At 44.9% G+C, this 20,415-nt stretch overlaps 1 pseudogene; it reads left to right on the top strand.

Annotated features, from left to right (window-relative positions):
* Positions 1-11,145: 11,145 nt before the first annotated feature.
* Positions 11,146-11,254, top strand: LOC116980215 (annotated as a pseudogene).
* Positions 11,255-20,415: the final 9,161 nt, after the last annotated feature.

Here is a 20,415-nt window from a genome sequence, read left to right as displayed (position 1 = left end):
GCTTTACTCAAGCCAGCAAATTTGGGATTGAGGGCAGGTCTTATGTTTCCCTCCAGAGATTGTTGATCTCAAATTGTGTGGTACACATTAATGCCAGCACATCCTGCTGGCAGGTATCCATCTCCGTGGTCTCCACGGAACGAGCAAAGGCTGTGATGGCTGACGTCAGGAGCCTTAGGATCCGCTGTAGCTTGAGTTCTTGGGTCTGGATGTGTGACCCACATGCCCCCAGATTTGGCTGTTGACACTTTTTACTTTGAGGGCCTCACCGTTTCCTGGTGCTGTGTTGTTTCAGCACCTCAGCGAGCACCTTTTCCAGTAATGGTTGATGCTGGCTGCCATTCTTGGTTCCAGCGGTGCTCCAGCCCGTGGGGTTGCTACAAGCGGTCCATCACACCCAACAGCTCTTCATGTTCCTGCACCCCTGGCATACTCCCAAATTCGTCCGCCTGCCCCTGTTCCAGACCAGCCCAGCCCTGGTCACCAATGCTAGCCTCCAGTAATGAGGGAGCAAAGGGCAGTGCATGAGGCACTGTGGAGGGGGTGCCTGACCTCCCTCCGCGAGAGCGCTCTTTCTGCGCATCTCGCTGGAGCTGCTCCAATTGCTGTTGGATGCAGCTCAGGCGGCTGTCTCTCCTCCATTTAGGTGGAGACATGTCCCCGTCCGACGAATCGGACGCCACCGGCCGGATGCCTGTTCGGATGGCTAGACATCCAGCCCGCAGTTCAGGCACTAGTGGGACTGGGCTCGGCGCGGTGATGGGGATAGCGGGGCGCCCGGTATTTGTTCCTACCGCCTGTTGCTGCCCCCCCTGCAATGGAACGCTCCTCCGCTGGAGTCGAGCGGTGGACAGGTTCTTCTGGAGCTTTTGCCTTGTAGATGCGAGAGCGCCCCTCAAGCAGCGCGTCTCGCAGGCACTTGCTCCGTGAGCCGCTCCAGCGGCTCAGCCGGCTCTCTCTCCCCCCATGCGGGTGGAGAGACGTCCCGTCCGACATCGGGAAACACCTGCCGGATACCTCTCGAGTGGCTATGCGTCCAGCCCGCTGCTTCAGGTACTAGCGGGCTGGCCTCGGCACGGTGTCGGGGAATTACGGAACACCGGGTCGCTCCTACCGCCCGTTGCTGCCCCCCTCCCCAACGGGAAAACGGGGGACAGTTTTGTTCCAGAGCCTTTTTCTCTGCCTGTAAAAAACACAAGCAGAAAAAGGCTCACCTGTAAAAGAAAACCCGACCTCAGGATACTCACCTGACGGTCCGGTTCATCCTGTAACGAGAGTGCCTAGCTCCCGTTGCAAGCCGCTGTTGCACTGCTGGCGTAATGCCGCGCGTGCGCACTGAGCGGGTTCTTCACGTAGTCACTCACGTGACTCCGAAGTAAAATTATTGGTCTTGCTAGCAAAGTTTCAGATTCTGTGCTTAAATTCTTCATGTATGCACTAGTAATTGTTGTTGATTAACTCCTTAAAACTGACTATGAATTGCTTTTCCTTTATCTTGGGAAAGAGATAAAGACAGAAATGTCCCTAAATCCAGAGTGAAGCATTTATCTTTCTCTCTGGGCCAATAGTGGAGTTAAGTTGGTGGAGTCAGAAGTCCTTCTTTATGGAGATACAAAGTTAGAAGATGTGAGTTTCAAGGTTACAATGCCTTGGGTTACAAGGTTCTCTGCCACAGAAGGTAGTTGAGGCCAGTTCATTGGCTATATTTAAGAGGGAGTTAGATGTGGCCCTTGTGGCTAAAGGGATCAGGGGGTATGGAGAGAAAGCAGGTACGGGATACTGAGTTGGATGATCAGCCATGATCATATTGAATGGCAGTGCAGGGTCGAAGGGCCGAATGGCCTACTCCTGCACCTATTGTCTATGTTTCTATGTTTCTATGTAAAGATATCTTGAAATATTGCTCAATGATTTTCTGAAGCTGGGAAGAAAATTACAACAAAAACTTTTGGAGACAATTGCTTATTTTATTGCATTATGGAATGTGGTTCCATGGCGTGAGGCCACCATTTATTACTCTTCCTTAATTGCCTTTGTGGGAAGGTACTAAACCAATAAACCATCCCAGAACTCTGCATTATCAGCCTGTTACTTTATCTGTTGTGTCACTGCCTTGCTTTACCAATCATCCTGTCCATTCTTACCGTACAATCCCACAAGGCTCATAAGCAATCACCCAGCATTTCATTGAAACTGGAAGTGTGTGGAGTTATAGACTTATTACAGCACAGTTAGAGGCCATTTGGCTCATTGTACTAATGCTATCTCAGTTTGTAACAATCCATTCAGTCATTTTCCCTGGCTCTAGTTGCCTAGCAAATGTGTTAGCCTCAAATATTTGACCAATTTCCTTTTGAGGTTATCTAATTATCTCTCCTACCACCATCCTCATCGACGGTGAGTCCCAGGTCAATATCATTCACTGACGAAAGAAGCTCTCCATCAATTTCCTATAAGGCAGCTTAGGAAAACCTTGACACTGTGTCCCACAGTCTTTGTACCATAAATTAAGGGGAGCAATTTGTTATTATCTACATTACCTGAATCTTTCGTAACCCTGCACACCTTTGTCAAATCTTCATTAACCATCTCTACCTCAAGGTCAACAATCTCAGCTACATCAGCCTAAAGGGCCTGTCCCACTTGGATGACCTCCGGAAGTGGCGGCGCTGTTAACAGCTGCGGCTCGCCTGCAGTCTGTCTGTCTTTACTTTTTTCTGTTGTTTTTTTTGTCTTGTTTTGGTTAAGTTTTAGTTTGTTGGGTTGTGTTAGAGGGGGTGAAACGTTCTCTGTCTCTTCCTTCGGGGGAATGCGACTTTTTCGTGTCATATCCCCCTTCTCTGCCTCCATCTGCGCTGAGGCCTAATGGCGGAGCTGGCGGCCTCCAGCCTGCGACTGACCCCGAGGCTCCGGAGGCAGAGCCAGCCAGGACTCACTAATGAGAGGCTGGCCATCTTCGGGGCCAAGGCAGCGGTGGCCCGACTTGCTGGTGCGGCGTTCTGGCTTTCAGCGGCGGCCTGGAGCTGATGCAGCGGGGCTTGGAGCTGAGACTGCGGGATCCGGAGCTGGGGCAGCGGCCTGGAGCTGGGGCAGCGGCCCGGAGCGGAGACTGCGGGACCCGGAGCTGGGGCAGTGGCCTGGAGCTGGGGCAGCGGCCCGGAGCGGAGACTGCGGGACCCGGAGCTGGGGCGGCGGCCCGGAGCTGAGGCAGCGGCCTGGAGCTGGGGCAGCGGCCCGGAACGGAGACTGCTGGACCCGGAGCTGGGGCGGCGGCCTGGAGCTGGGGCAGCGGCCCGGAGCGGAGACTGCGGGACCTGGAGCGGAGACTGCGGGACCCGGAGCTGGGGCAGCGGCCTGGAGCTGGGGCGGCGGCCCGGAGCGGAGACTGCGGGACCCGGAGCTGGGGCAGCGGCCCGGAGCGGAGACTGCGGGACCTGGAGCGGAGACTGCGGGACCTGGAGCTGGGGCGGCGGCCTGGAGCTGGGGCGGCGGCCCGGAGCTGGGGCAGCGGCCTGGAGCTGGGGCGGCGGTCCGGAGCGGAGACTGCGGGACCTGGAGCGGAGACTGCGGGACCCGGAGCTGGGGCGGCGGCCTGGAGCTGGGGCGGCGGCCCGGAGCGGAGACTGCGGGACCCGGATCTGGGGCGGCAGCCTGGAGCTGGGGCGGCGGTCCAGAGCGGAGACTGCGGGACCTGGAGCGGGGGCGGCGGCCTGGAGCTGGGGCGGCGGTCCGGAGCGGAGACTGCGGGACCTGGAGCGGGGGTGGCGGCCTGGAGCTGGGGCGGTGGCCCGGAGCTGATGCTGTGGCGGGCCGTCTCGGAGCAGAGATGGCGTTTCGGCGGCGGCGACATCACCACGGAGGTCCGCTGGACTGGAGAGCGGCATCTTCGGCCTGGATCGATCGCCTCAGCGCAGAGGGAGAACAAGGAGGGAAGAGACGGAGACTAAGACTTTGCCTCCATCACAGTGAGGATGTGCTTGGTGAACTCACTGTGGTGGATGTTTAATTTGTGTTTATTGTATGTTTTGTTATTATTGATTCTGTGTATGACTGCAGGCAACATAATTTCGTTCAGTCCGAAAGGTCTGAATGACAATAAAGGATCTATCTATCTATCTAATCCACGATTTTAGAAGACCCAAGACGAGTTGAAAAATATGTCAAGGTCGTGTTGACTCGCCAAAGTAAAAGACCTCCTACGACCCCCCTCGACCGCAGTCTTCCATACCTAAGATCAACTGTATTTTTTAAGGAGGCTGAGGTCATTTAACATCTGCCAACCCCTACTGTGCAGTGTCTACCATTCAGTGGTGGCCAGTGCTCTGTTTTTTGCTGTGGCCTGTTGGGGAGATGGCGCCCGTATAGCGGACAAAAACAGACTGGACAAGCTGATCAGGAAGGCCGGCTCAGTGGTCGGGGCTGAGCAACGAACGGTCCAGCAGGTGGCAGAGGCCAGAACTCTGAACAAACTGGGTTCAATAATGACCAACCCCACTCACCCACTCCATGCCCTGAAGGTGATCAAGAGCAGCATCTTCAGGCAGAGACTGATTGCACCAATGTGCAAAACTGAGAGACATAGGAAGTCTTGTTTACCAGCTGCTATAAGGTTATATAATGCGCATAAATAACTGCACTTTTTTTCATTAATTGTATTTTAACTTGTATTTTAACTTGTATTTTAACTTGTTAAGTATGGAAGCTATTTGAGGAAATGTGTGGTGTTATGTCTGTCTTGAAGCTGTCGTGGCACTGTAATTTCCTGTAAAGGATTATTAAAGGTATAATCAATCAATCAATCAATTAGCTACGAGTGGAAAATTATCACATGATAAAATGATGTCATGTTTGCATTATTTTGGGGGCCAGTTACCTACCTACGACTACCTATGACTACCATCACGACCTACTACGACCAACCAACGACCTACCTACGAGTAAAAAGTATCAATTTTTTCCATGCCAACCTCTTTTTTACTCGTTGGACATTTTTTATCATGCTGGAAAAAAACGCCGCGGCCTACTTGAGGCCACGAGTACGCGGGGACCACTCACGAGCATGAGGAAGAGTTACGAAGACCTCCTACAACTTCGTGGCGACCATGCTGCGAGTATGAGTCAAGTGCAAACCCGGCAGAGGTCTCCAATTAGGTCGTGAAAGTGGGACAGGGGCTTAAAACATGTAGTTAGAGAGAGTCCTGGAACTCTCTCTCAAGGAAATTAACATCTGTTTTAAGGTGCAGTGAGCAGAACTGGGCAGTGTGTTACCTTTACATTGAAAAGTCTTGTGCATTATATCGCAGAAATTTTTATTGTTAACTCAGCGATGGCATTAGCTTGCCTCTAAATCAGGTTGTGACTTGACAATTTAGCAGAAGCTTGCATGCTTCACAGTTAGATGGGTGTTCTATGCATATCTTGCTGATTATGGATGTACAGTAAATCATTCCATCTAGTTACAGGGAGTGATCCTCATGTTTTTAGCCAACATTTTATTCCTTCAACCCAACATCAAATGGCCTGAATCAATGAAGCACAGGCATGAACATATGTGATGGGAACAAACAAGAGCGTTTTGGTTCAGGACCTTTACTCATGCTGATTGTAGTGGGGGTGAGAAAGCAAGAAAAAAGAGATGGGGGTGAGACAAAGTGTCTGGAGAAATGATTGATAGATGGATGACAGAGGCTAGAGATCAAAAGGATAAAATAAGATATCAGATTAGGAGAGAAGAGGACCACAGGCCATTTAATGTTGGTGTGAAGGAATGAAATGTTGGCTAAAGGTTTGGGTTTAGGTTTATGTATGGTGAAAAGCTTTGTTTTGGTTGCAGTCCAATCAAATCAGATAATACTATACCTAAATACAATCAAGCCAAACTCTAAGTGTGAGTGGCAGTGAATCAGCCAGATGTCAGTGAGTTAGTGTTGCCTCCTTCTAATATGACTGAAGCAAATTGTCAGAGTTGTAATAAAACTAATACAAGTTAGCAACTCTTGGACTGTAATATCCAATAAGAAGTTAATTTGTTGAGAAATAAAAATGGTGGCTTTGTTGAGTGGGTTGCATTCTCAAAGTCGAGTTGCATTCAGAGTGTGAAATGTTAATGGGACACCCTAGTGCTAGAACTGACTGAGGAATGCTTGGTGCTCTCAATGAAGGGCAATGGAAAAATACTTAGCATTTTCCAGCTGTGTGATCCTTCACTATAATGAGCACTTTAAAACAAAGAGTGACGAGTTTCTTTGTAGCAACCTTAGACATTGTATAAATTTTGGGTAAAATTATCCAGTGAACAGCAGGAACACTTCTTTCGGATTGGTTTTATCTTTTTGGTTACATTCTTGTTCTGACAGTCAACATGATGGGTCCATGTATGAGACAATGCTGTCATTTCCTGTCCAAGTCGTAATCGCATTTATATCAGATACAGCAGGTTTCTGTTGCTAAGTGCCAACAATAAACTCTTACATTCTGTCTCAAAAGAACATTATGCAAGTTATCCAGAACTACTGAGTTAAATGCCACGTTTTTGCAAAGGCCTGCACTAGATAAATGGAACAAACACCTTGCTAAAAATATCATGCAAATATCTCGTACCTCCCAACATTAGTGATTTACCGAAGAGTTTCACAGTATGCATTTAACTGCTCTTTATGCTCTGGGTTTTTTTTTATCATAACCCCTTCAAATGTTTCAGAGAAAGCAAATGTATAAAAATAGTCTAACTAGAGATTCTAATCACAGCCATTGCCTTATCATAAGCCAGTGTGTAAAGCATGCTCTGCTCTGCAATAGATGAAGGTCTATGTATAGCTGGAGGATGCCGGATGGGGGAGGTTTGGATAAATCACACAAAGCACAACATGAAAATATAAGGTAGACAAAAATGCTGGTGAAACTCAGCGGGTGAGGCAGCATCGACGGAGTGAAGGAAATAGGCAAAGTTTCGGGTCGAGACCCTTCTTTAGACTGATGTGAGGGTGGGGGGGGAGGGAAGAAAAAAGGAAGAGACGGAGACAGTGAGCTGAGGGAGAGCTGAGAAGGGGAGGAGAAAGCAGGGTCTACCTGAAATTAGAAAAGTCAATGTTCATACCGCTGGGGTGTAAACTGCCCAAGCGAAATATGAGGTGCTGCTCCTCCAATTTACGGTGGTCCTCACTCAATGGGTTTATAGTGGATGTCGGTCAACATTGACCTCTCTAATTTCAGATAGACCCTGTTTATTCCTCCCCTTCTCAGCTCTCCCTCAGCCCACTGTCTCCGCCTCTTCCTTTCTTCTTCTTGCCCCCCCCATCCCACCCCCCCCACCACCTCACCACCCAACCACCATCACATCAGTCTGGAGAAGGGTCTTGACCCAAAACTTTGCCTATTTCCTTCGCTCCATAAAAGCTGCCTCACCTGCTAAGTTTCTCCAGCATTTTTGTCTACCTTCGATTTTCCAGCATCTGCAGTTCCTCCTTAAACATGAAAATATAAAGTGCTTTGCGAAGATCTTTTAAGCAGGTCTAAAATTGACACTAGAGATCTAGCATCATCAGAGGTTTCATCTGATTTTTAAAATCAATGCTAAAGAGATATTTAGAAGATTTCTCCAATGGTAAATAACACCCTCTTGCCCCCTCTCTCTTTCCAGTTTCCTCATCCATTTCTCTCACTCTTCCACCCCAGTCAACTGCCCCTTTCCCCTCCTTCATGCACACATATTCCATTCCCTACTTCATTTCCCTTTCATCCCTCCTCTTTCCCTTCCACTCTTCTACCCATATTGCTCCCACTGGCTTTACATTTCTCTCCTCTTCTTCCCCTATCTGACACCCTCTTCTATCCTTTTCACCTCTAACTGCTGTCATTTCCTCCATCCAACCACCCCAACACCCGCATCAATTGTATCCACCAATCACTTGGCAGGCTTTATCTCACCCACGCCTCTTTTTTCTAGCTATCTCTCCCCACTACAATCAGCATGTGGAAGGGTCCCAAACTAAAGAATCACCTGTCCATTCCCACCACAGATGTTGCATGGCCAGCTGAGTTCCTCCAGCACTTTGCCTTTTGTTCAAGCTTTAGCAGTTTATGGACTATCTACCCTTCCTTCTATCGAATCATCGAGCAAACCCGCCTTTCATTGCCTGCAAGCTGATAGTCAATGATGACATTCAGATTGGAACGGAGCGTTGCTCCATCTTCACTCACCCCTCATTTCTGAATGTGGATAATTCATGTCGAGGAATGATTCATGATGAGGAATTAATAGTACAATCAAACATCCCAAACTCCCAATCTTCCTGTGTAAACCTTAACATCAAATTATGATATTTGCCTAATATGTTTGGGGAGCAGATGGCATAACCTGCTTGAATGTTGTGGGCTCCAGAGAATAATCAAGATTTATTTGGCCTGGGACTGAATGACTGGATCTCCTTGCTATTACAAGGAAGTTTAGCAATCGTCCAAGAGTGTTTAAGTCATACGTACCAACAACGGACAATGTGATTCTTACCTGCAGCAGTATGACAGGCCTGTAACACGATACTCCTAGATAACATATAATAAACAAAAACATGAATAAATTACTCGTGCAAAAAAGCCAACAAGTCATTAGCACAACCAAAGACAGTCCATAGTTCACAAGCAAAGATGCAAAGTGTTGGAGTAACTCAACGGACCAGGCACATCTCTGGAGAACATGGATAGATGACATTTTAGGTTATGACCATTGTAAACCAGCATTAGTAGTTCCTTGTTCCTCCATAGTCCATAGTTGAGGTTAATGTTTTGTAATGTTCAAGAGCCTGATGGTTGTTGAGAAAATCTATTCTTGAACCGGGTAGTCACGGTTTTCAGATCCTATTCCTTCTTCTCGATTGCAGGAGTGAAATGGGAACATGGTTAGGGAATCCTTTGCAAATTCTAGCCCTCATTTCTGCTTATTACAGGATTAGGAAAAAAATAATGTTTTTTGTATTATTTTAGTTTTACAGTGATATCTTTATCCTTAATTTTACTTCGGAGTCACGTGAGTGACTACATGAAGAACCCGCCACTACGCACGTGTGTCATTATCGCTACACGCATTGTGAACAAGTCATTACAAGGGGAGGACGTTCCTCCCAAACGGCAGGGTTGAACCTGCAACAAGTAAGGTAGGAGAACTTAGTTTCTAGACTTACCTTTTTTACAGGCAGGCTGATGAAAACTGGCTGGGGAGAGTCTGCAGAACTGCAGGCAGCCAGCAACGGCCGGGGGCACCACTATCTCCCCTAAACGGGAGCCGGAGCCGACCTCAGCTCCAGCAGGACGCCGACAGCGGTGGAGCATTCTGGAGCCGTCATTCCGACGGCTCGGACAACAGCCCCACGGACCTATACTACATGGGTCCGAGGGGCTGGAAGGTGCTGGGTTTTTTCCACAGCACTAAAAATAGCGGCAAGCGGTCAGTGCCCGAGAGCACTGAGTACGCGTTGGAGCCGCTGGGCTTGGGTCGCGAGCGGCCAGTTCCCCGAGAGGACTGGACCGCGCTGGAGCACCCCAGGCCCAAGTGGAGAAGGAGCGGCACAGTGCGGGAAGCACTGCACCGCGTTGTTTAAACTACCAGACCTGCGGCTGCGAGCGGCCAGCTCCCCGAGAGGACTGGACCGCGTTGGAGCACCGCAGGCACAAGGAGAAGGAGCGGCACAGTGCGGGAAGCACTGCACCGCGTTAAAACTGCCATACCTGCGGTTTGCGAGCGGCCAGCTCCCCGAGGGACTAAACCGCGTTGGAGCACCGCAGGCTAACGGCAGTACGGGCGGCTCAGTGCTGTGAGCACTGCACCGCGCTTTGGAGCACCGCAGGCCAATGGGGATACAGGCGGCACAGTGGCCGTGTACACTGCACCGCATTGGCACTGCGGGGCCTGCACCTGCGAGAACATACCGTTTTGCAGCGATGCAGGTCCAAGAAGAAATCCTCCAGTGGGTAAGTCCCATAGCAGCACCTTATACAGGGCTGTATTTCACTTCTACTATTACAGGGAAGTGGTTGAGGAAAGACAGACTCAGGGAGAAGGAAGCAGCACCTTTTCTATAGGGCTATAATCATGCTTCTCTCTCCCCAGTAGACTCTTCTGTCAGAAGAGTGCTGGGGTCAAGTCTAGGGCAAACCCTGGACAGGTAAACAGATGTAAGAGCTGTAACAATGAGGTGATGCCTTTTCTAAGTCACAAAGTACATAGAGTGCATTATTGGTCCTTTCCTGATAGAAATACAGGAATACTTATGTTGTGACTGAAGGATTTAGCAGTCCAAAAATTTACTGACAAATTCCATTCCCATCTGGGAAGTCACACGGGAATGTCTGTCTATGTTTCAGGGGGAACAACAGTACAGCTGTGAGTAAAGCTAACTGGGAAAGATCTACAAACCAGGTTAGAAGCCAGCATATGTTTTCTATCTACTGCAGGGGCAAACATTAGCTGACACCATAGCTGTCACTTGCCACCGGGGATTGTAAATCCCTGAATGTACTAAACTAATCAATTTATGCATCTGGTTACATCCAACCGGGATTGATGCGGGCCTGAGTAAACCCGAAACCTCCTAGCAAAATCTTTTTATTTGGGGGTGACCTATCTAGAAGGTCAAGGAGTTGGACAATGAAGCCAAACTGGAGCTCATCTAAACGTCCAAACATCATCCTCAAAGGTATCGCCCCTATGCTGGAAGATGTGTACACCCACAACACACGGCCTCGGGGATCCAGAAGAAAACAGTAAAACCAGAAGGAAGCAAGGAGGTTGGTGCGAGAAGACATCGAATAAATAACTTTTTGACACTCATGTCTTAAACAGTATCCGGGGATACACAATAGAATTTTACAACACATAATCTTCTAGTCCAGCTGATATATCGAGAGAGGAATTTGGAGGAGAACACCAAGTTGGGCTATAGTATTTGCTGATGTTTCTACACGATATGGAACACCAGATGCCGATCTACTCGTATCCAGACATAATCACCAATTACCAAATATGTCATAAGGGATACAGACACTGGACATCAGCAACAGATGGGGTTTTAGCTGCATTGCAAGGGAAGAATTATTATCTACGCATTCCCTGCCTAACAAAATAGGATATGGCGCTTGACGCATCAATCATAGATCAGATCTCGGCTTTTTGGATAAGATCAAGTATAATATCTGTTCTTATCAGTTTAAATGTCTGATATGTCCCTTATCTAGGGACCATATATCATAAAATTAAATAAATAAATAAATAAATAGAAATAAATAAAACGATATATTCGTTTTAAGAACAGAAACCTTTTCTATTGATAAGTATATTCGTTTTAAGAACGAAAATGGCAAGCATTGATTCAAAGGATGCTTACAATTTCAGTACCCATAACAGGTGACCACGGACGTTATTTTTATCTAATTGGATGGCTCAGCTCTAGCAGTATAGAGCACTACCTAATGTGTTTACATTAGCACCTAGGTTATTTACAAAATATGACAACCAGCCACACAATGGTAATGGCTTCTTTGGATGACATACTAATTGTGTGGAAACTTAGGACGGGCTGAACAAACGGTAACAGCCACTTAACAATTATTTGGAAACTAGGATCATTATCCATCCAATTAAATCAAAATTAAAGCCTTCAAACTAAAGGGATTATTTGGGGTTCACCATTAACTCAGTTCCTCATGTCAGTAACTTTGCCAACAGAGGTTACAACCTTAATAGAGGCATACAGCAAAATCATTGACATGAGGATAAACCATCCATCAGACTGGTAGCAAGAATATTGGCAACATATGGTTTCCAGCCACATAATTCAGACCCTTACATTATAAAGATTTACAGAGGGCCAAAATATGAGCTCTTAAAATTAATGGTGATCATTTCAATAGAATGATGAAGCCATACAGAAGCCATATTGGAACTAAATGGTGGAAAGATAACATTGGGCATTGCTCCAATCCTATCATTGTCAGCAACCAGTCTATGGTCCTACATATGGATACTATGCACTAGGACGGTGTGTTACCAATTCCATCTCCAGCTGTGGAGGAAGATGGAATACACAGCAAGCATCATTATTACTAACACTGGGCATAACTACCTGGAAATATTGGGTGTTTTTTCATGGCCTAAAGTCATGTTGCTCTGGAATATATTAAACAGGTTATTAGATTATAAATTAACAACACTACTGTGGTAGCACATATCAACCACATGGGTGAAAGGGAATCTACATCATGTAACAATCTGGCTAACACAATTTGGCAACCTCATCAGGGGGGGGGGGGGGGTACTAAGGGAAATACTACGAGACTCTGCGTCTGGTGTTTTTAACAGTACCCGACTGACCTACCCAACCATGGTTCTAGGTGGTATTAGGGAATGAGATTAGAACCATGCAGCACCATCCAAAACAGACGGCCAAAGCAATGGACATGATCACAGCGGGCCACAGACAATCAACCTAAAGACAATGTCTAAAATACATAAACTAATGGGAGATGTGTTGCAACCATAATACATCATCCAGCCTGTTTGGAAGCTTGTTAACCTACAGGGGCTTAGTATTAGTGACATCAACTGTGCCAGAAGTGGCCCATCTACTTACCTATGGCAAGAGAACGGAACAACAGCTTATGAGGGACACTTTTTATGAGAATTCCCCAAAGACCAGGTATTCCCAAATATGGGACATCAGCATCGTCTTAACGTTGTTAAAGAACTGGGCTCCAGCCACAGCGCTGTCATTACAGTTTTTGACATTTTACAAAACTGTCATGCTGATGGCTTAGGTCACGGCACTAAGGACTCAGTCCCTACCAAATTAAGGCTGGATACCTTGACCAGTTCACCTGGCAACTTACACTTCTATATTCAGGAATTAGGGAACTAAACAGACAGGGGTCAGCAGGCCTTAAAATAACATTTTTTAGAGCCTACCCTACAGATGATTGACTGTGTTGTGAGACATCTACAAATATACATGGAACAAACCCAGACCATAAGTGGCACAGAAGAGGAACTTCTCATCAACGACAGACAGCCTCATTAAAGAATAACAGGCCAGGCCAGCTAAATGGCTAACATAGTATTGACATAAGTTGGTGTAAACACTAACTGGGTTAAAATCTCACTCCACCAGGCTGCAGCAACGTCGGCAGCATTTAAATTGGAGGTTCCTATGGATAAAATCCTCAGGACTGCAGGATGGCCATCGGAAAGAACATTCTAAGGATTATAACTAACCAGTAATGGAAACTGGAATTTTTCAGAAACATTGTTAAGTTTCTGTACCATAATTTACCCCAAAAAACAGGGGCTATCAATTATTATTAACTTTATGGTTATTTATATATATCATATTGATGTTTAATATGTTATCACTATTCTCCCCAAAACCAAGGCAGACGTGATGATGGACTCGTTCCACGGCTTGAATCACAGAGCTTTGAAATCTTCATGTAGTCACTCACGTGACTCCGAAGTAAAATAGTAAGATTAAACGAGAACTTACCAGTTCGAAGTTTGATCTGTATTTTATGAGGAGTAACGTTGAGGGAATACATGCCCTCCGCTCCCACCCTTGATCATAAACACAACTGGTATCGTTTCTCTAATCTTACTATGCTTAAGTCATTACACGTATCTGTGATTCACTCCGCTGCTTTGAAGAATGACACACGTGCGTAGTGGCGGGTTCTTCATGTATTCCTTCAACGTTACTCCTCATAAAATACAGATCAAACTTCGAACTGGTAAGTTCTCGTTTAATCTTACTATTAACTTGACCAAGCCTGCCATTGTCATTCTTGATAACGTTAGCCTTCTTCTTGTTTCTTGGGTGATTTCCCATCACTGTTTATTCTGACAAGTGGGATGAGGAAGCTTCCCATTGGCTCCACTTGTTCATTTACTTCTTTAAATGACACCTGGCATCACGACCAGGTTCTTAAACCCATTGCAGAAGCCATCAGCATGGGAATCAGCAGCTGCAGACGAGCACGGCCCACCGCCCAGATGATCACCTTCGTGAAGGCCGGAGTGCAGCTGCCAAGAACCACAGCAGCCAGGAATCCATCAGGAATCCTGGCGACTGCGCAGGACTGGCAGCTTTCTGTAGACCTGGTGAAACAGCTGAAGTTTCCACAGCACATTGCCACGACCACCCTGAGGCCAGACATCCTCCTGGTCTCAGAGGCGACCAAAAACATTGTCTTGTTGGAACTGACAGTGCCGTGGGAGGACCGTCTGGAGGCCCTAGAGAGGAAGAAGACCAAGTACGAAGAGCTGGTCATAGGCTGCCGTAAGCAGTGCTGGAAGGCAAGGTGTACGCCCATCGAGGTCGGCTGCAGAGGTTTTGCAGGGCAATTGCTCTACAAAGCCTTGAGTGCACGGGGCATCAACGGAGTGGCGAGGAGAAGAGCCATCAAGAACACCACAGAGGCAGTGGAGAAAGCCTCGAGATGGCTCTGGATCAGTAGAGGAGGTCCATTGGGAGAAGTGAGTGCCACCTGAACTCAAGTCATGATCTGATCAACCTCGGCTGGGTCACCTGGATGAGGGTGTCTGATGTTGAAAGACCCGAAACACCCAATGACCCCAGGTTACATCACTGATGATGAGTTCAGGAGCATCAATAGATGTGTTTTATCAATTGTCCTTAATTAACTTGACCAAGCCTGCCATTGTTATTATTGATAATGTTAGCCTTCTTCTTGTTTCTTGGGTCATTCCCCATCACTGTTTATTCTGACAAGTGGGTTGAGGAAGCTTCCGATTGGCTCCACCTGTTCATTTGCTTCTTCAATAGCTTTTCTGAAATTCAAACACACATGTAAATAAAAAGTTTAAACATAAACAAGGCAAGGATTCCTGGATTTTCAAGGATATTTTTGTTGGGCAAAGTTTGTCAGTGGCTCCTATGATACTGCTTCAATAATTATACATTTAAACTTCAGTGGATCAATGATGGTCAAAACAATGACTACCCTGTTTTTAGTTTAGCGATACAGTTACAGTGGAAACAGGCCCTTCGGTCCACACCGACCATCATTCACCAACTCACAATAATTCTAAGTTATCCCACTTTCTCATCCACTCCCTGCACATTGGGGACAATTTACAAAAGCTAATTAAACTACAAACCTGCACGCCTTTGGAATGTAGGAGGAAACCAGAGAAACCGCACACGGTCACAGGGAGAATGGTCAAACTCCGTACAGATGGCACACATAGTCAGGATCGAAGCCAGGTCTCTGGTGCAGTAAGACAGCAACTCTAGCGCTTTGCTACTGTTCCACCCTAAATGAATGGAATTCCAAAATGGAATTCTGACATCAGAGAACCATGTTTTATGGATACTTTGTTCAAATATTACAAATGCCACTGAAAAGAGAATTGATTCCAAGCACAGTGAAAACATGAAGAAATATAATGTCCCAAATCAAAATCTCTGACTATTACTGTTGTTAAAAATACATCTATTGATGCTCCTGAACACATCATCAGTGATGTAACCTGGGGTCATTGGGTGTTTTGGGTCTTTCAACATCAGACACCCTCACCCAGGCGACCCAGCCGTGGTTGATCAGACCACGACTTGTGTTCAGGTGGCATTCGCTCCTCCCCATGGATCTTCTCTCCTGATCCAGAGCCATCTCGAGGCCTTCTCCGCTACCTCTGTGGTGTTCTTGATGGCTTGTCTCCTCGCCACTCCGTTGATGCCCAATATTATAGACATGAACGCCTCCAAACAACAACTAAATTAACTAGCTCCGGTTGTTTACTGTGATAATCGTGTCCAATTGTGATTAGCAATGTTAATGTTTGATACTATCTTTAGTTGTATTCAGCGATGTTCTTATTGATTTTGACTGTTATATTCTTCATCATGATAATAAGGCGGTACAAACGGGAAATCTCAGAACAGAGAACTGGCAACCATAAGACACTGTAAACATCATCAGCAGAAATGGACATTACCGCAATCCCAAGCATCATGATTACAATTTCTATCGTCAGGCGATTAACCCCAGTTCAATGAAGCATGCAGAAGGGCTTTCCAGAGTTGAAATGATAAAGTCCCAGCCTAGTGTAATTACCTGTATGCTCAACAATGAAAGTAGTATGCAACAAAAGATTGTAAGCTTGTTAGCAATCTTACAACTAACAAAGCAGATCAAAGCTTTGTGATCGTACCACATCCATTCAAGAAACAGTGGTCAAATGAGCAGACAATAGGTTGAAGAAGGACTAACAACATCTTTATGATCTATGATGTCAGGGCACACCATTTGAGTGGTGAAATAAAGGCTGAAGCATTCGCAACCATGTTCAGCCGCAGGTGCCGTGTGAATGATCCATCTCAGTTCCCTCCTGTGAATCCCATAATCATAGAAGGCAATCTTCACTTAATTTGTTTCACTCTTTGTGATATTTAGGATCAGCTGGAAGCACTGAAGGCAGCAAAGACACCAGGACCAAACAACATTCCAGATGAACCACACTCCAGAACAAGCTGAGCCTCCAGCCCAGTTTTATGAGTTTATGAGTTTAATTTATTGTCACGTGCACTGAGATACAGTGAAAAGCTTTTGATGCGTGCTAACCAGCCAGCGGAAAGTTAATACATAATTACAATCGAGTCATCCACAGTGTACAGATACATGATCAAGGGAATAACATGAATAACATTTAGTGCAAGATAAAGTCCAGTAAAGTGCAATCAAAGATAGTCTGGGTCCAAAATGGTAGGCGAGGAAACTGGATCATGCAGAGCAAGCCCAAGCCGTCACAGGCTAGAACATGCAAACTCCATACGGACAGCACCTAAGCTCAGGATCAAGCCTGGGTCTCTGACGCTGTGAGGCAGCACCTCTACCAGTTGTGCCACTGTGCTGTCCACAGTGTGTTGTTTGCAAGGATTATGGAATAAGGTGTGTCAGTGAAGCAAAGAGTCAGTCATGATCAAATTGAATTATGGAACTGCATCAAATAGCTCAGCAACTACAAGCAAGGATAGGACTGTACTAGGCTACAACAACTTCATGAATTAAATTGCCTGTTATATTAGCTATGATTATGCCACTTTGAAAAATGGCCGTTGGGGCTACACAGGAGGATGGATAATGGCTATTGAACCTGACCACAGCATGACTTGAAATCTTTAGTGAGGGATGTTCTCCATGTTCTCCTGAGATGCTGCCTCACCATAGTGTTACTCCAGCACTGTGTTTTCTTCAATAAGGGATGTTTGGGGCAGGATGAGAGATGTGTACAGGAAACTGTTTGACAATCAACTCAATTTGATAAAACACTTATTAATTTGCTGTAATATAGTGTTTCTGGAAATCCAATTTTACAAAGGGTGTGTAATCTTTGATTAAAGAGAAAAGCACTCAAGACAAGACTGTGAACAGCATTTGGAAGGAATTTACAGAGTGTGACAGTGAGAGGAAGCTGGATTAATGTCAGGTAAGGGCAGCCATTAACCCAAGGGTGCCTCAGCAATCATTTTAATTCAGTTCCCTCGCACTGCTTAGCTTCAAATTGATTCACTTCAGTACTTTCCCTTCCCCCCATCCCAAGATGTCAACATCACTCACTGTTTCAACAAAGTCGTTCAAAATATGACAGAGATAGTCAGAAATGAACAAACAATGACAAGGCCCTGTGTAAACTTGACACCTGCAGCATTTTTTGAGGCAGTAACACTCAAGGATGGAAGCAGCTTTGAGAAATTTACCAGCTCTTTATTAATGATCATCGTAATTCTTTTTAACTGATTTTCTTTTAGATTTAACGAGGACCTGGCGGTGAGATTTATTCTTTAATAATCGGCAAAACGCATAAGAAATTTAGTGAAGAGTTATTGAGCTCACAAATTGGCTCCAGATGTCAGTGTTAACATTGCAGGCCTCATGGTTATGTACAGAAGCGTTGTAGAAATGGATTAGTGTCGGTGTGGTGTGTGTTACACGTTAGCTTCATGAAGTATAATTGATATTCAGTAATAGTAATTACCCTGGTAATTACTCTGTGTGGAAAAATATGAGCAACCTTTAATCTCAATAAAATGCTTCATGCGGGATACAGTCCATGAAAATTCGGCAGATACAAAAGGTTTATTTATTTCTACACAGGAGCAGCAGATGTATATCTTTGCAAGCATCTGTGAATCATATGTCTGTAAAACGTCTTGTTGGTAGCATTCTCGTGCCTATTTCTGTGAAATTTCCATGCGGAATATCTCTGCAAATGTGCTTTTTTTCTTCCAGTTGGATAAAAGCCTTGTATCACCGCTGCTATCTTGAAGAACGGCTGCAGCTAAGTATAAACAGCTTCAAACTGCCAACACAACTAGTCACTAGAGGGACTAACTATAATTATATTGGAACCAATCCAACAAGCCAGCCACTCTGTTTGTGATCACTGCTTCTATGAAACATATAGACAGTTATTTGCAGTTCCTGAGAATTGCTTTTAATATTCAGTAGAATATCAATTTCATTTTCAAACTATGAGCAACCATTAGGATGGTCAAGACACTGGCAAATAGTCATATGCTCTTAAGATGACATTACACCGCACTCCCAGGAAGAACATTTGTACGCTTGCAATGTTTTTTTTCCCCCTTCCCTTTGCTACACTTAATGTATGCATGTTCCTCCCTTAATCGTTTCACATAACAACTGTCTCTACCCATTAATTTTTCAACTTTAATGTGAGAGTGCGGCAGAATCTTTGCCCAGATGCCTCACTAAACAAAATTACATTCAGTGGTATGGCTTGAAATGAAGGCATCACAACAGGTCCATGGGGCTCATTAGGCACAGGAAATGAAGTTACAGTAAATTGTATTCCACTGTAATGGACTTAAGAATTGTGGAAAACTGTACAGACAGCACAATGTGTGACTTATGCTCATATTTTATAGAATGTGCGCAATGTGTTTTAATAGCCTAATATTCAAACATTCTACTGTGCCTTAATGCCTCCTTTCTGAAGGTGCTATTAGATGTGGTTCAGCATCTAGATAATATATAAATATAAAAATGGATCTTATTCCAAATGAAAATAACCTGTCAAGATGAGCTGCTACAGATTTTGTTTTCCTCTCCTGTTTAAGTGAATAAGCAGTGGTGAAAGTCAATGAGGTTAAAAACAAAAATTACAACAACAACTTGCATTCACATGGAGCACTGAGCATAATAATCCACGTCATCAAGCATTGCCGACAAATTTGTGCCAACTTGCACCGTCAATTCTAAAGTAGGATCTGAGACCCATGATTTCATTGGAGATTGTATGGCTCACGTTCACGTGATAACAAGTAAAACAAGTCACATTTTTTCATTTATTTCACTTCCTTTCAAGATATTTATCTAATTATTTAATTATTTATTTATCTCTCTTTTTTTTATTTTACTTTTTTTTGGTAGGAGAAACAGTTTTTAAAATCTTCATTTTCTACAATTTTGTTAGTTTTGAAATAGCCTGTGAGACTGGACATCATATTCAGCAAAGGATGATGCAGTCAAAGGTAAAAGATAGGTACACAAAATGCTGGAGAAACTCAGCGGTTACAGCAGCATCTATGGAGCGAAGGAAATAGGCAACGTTTCGGGCCGAAACCCTTCTTCAGACTGAACTAGTCTGAAGAAGAGTTTCTTCAGGTAAAAGATAGTTGGATAGTATTTTTGGCAAAAATTGAGGGTTAAATTGTGGATATCTAATTGGAGAAATTAGATGGATTGTTCTGGTCTTCCCTTTTATCTGATATTTCAATTTTGAATTTGTTATTGCAAACATAATCTCATTTATTGAAATCTTTTAAATTCCATTTCAACTTCATAATTCTTTTATTGCCATATGTTCCAGATAGGACAATGAAATTCTTGTTGATTAAACCTGATTAAGACGTGTGGCAAAAATATGTCAGAATATGTAAAAATTTAAGCACTAGCGCGTAGCGTTTTGAGGAAGATACAAAAAAAAACAACATACAACACACAAGATGAGACTGTTATAGGTATAGAGATATATCTTCTGCTGCATGTACTAAAAGTAACATGCATTACTCTACTTTCTGAAGTTTCAGCCTCAATGTTAATTTTTCGTAACACATAAAAAATGAGTGTTAATCACACACAAATCAATTTAACCCCAAATGGATAGGTGGGTGAAATTGCATCCATTGCAAAATTGGACCAAAACTTTGCATCAAATTCACTTTAGCTTGTTTTGACATTTTCCCAGTATCTTTTTATTGTCACATATGCGAAGTGCTAATACAGTGAAATTATTTTCCTTGCAAACAATCCAGTACAGTATTGCCATGTCCCCGATCCTCGATTAGCAAGTGTACAGAAATAGTCTACTGAGCCCGCATGCAAGAGATGCCA

The sequence above is a fragment of the Amblyraja radiata genome, chromosome 13 (genome assembly GCF_010909765.2).
Source record: "Amblyraja radiata isolate CabotCenter1 chromosome 13, sAmbRad1.1.pri, whole genome shotgun sequence".
Taxonomy (NCBI): domain Eukaryota; kingdom Metazoa; phylum Chordata; class Chondrichthyes; order Rajiformes; family Rajidae; genus Amblyraja; species Amblyraja radiata.
Note: the sequence above shows the minus strand (reverse complement) of the source record. Positions and strands in the feature narration are given on the sequence as shown.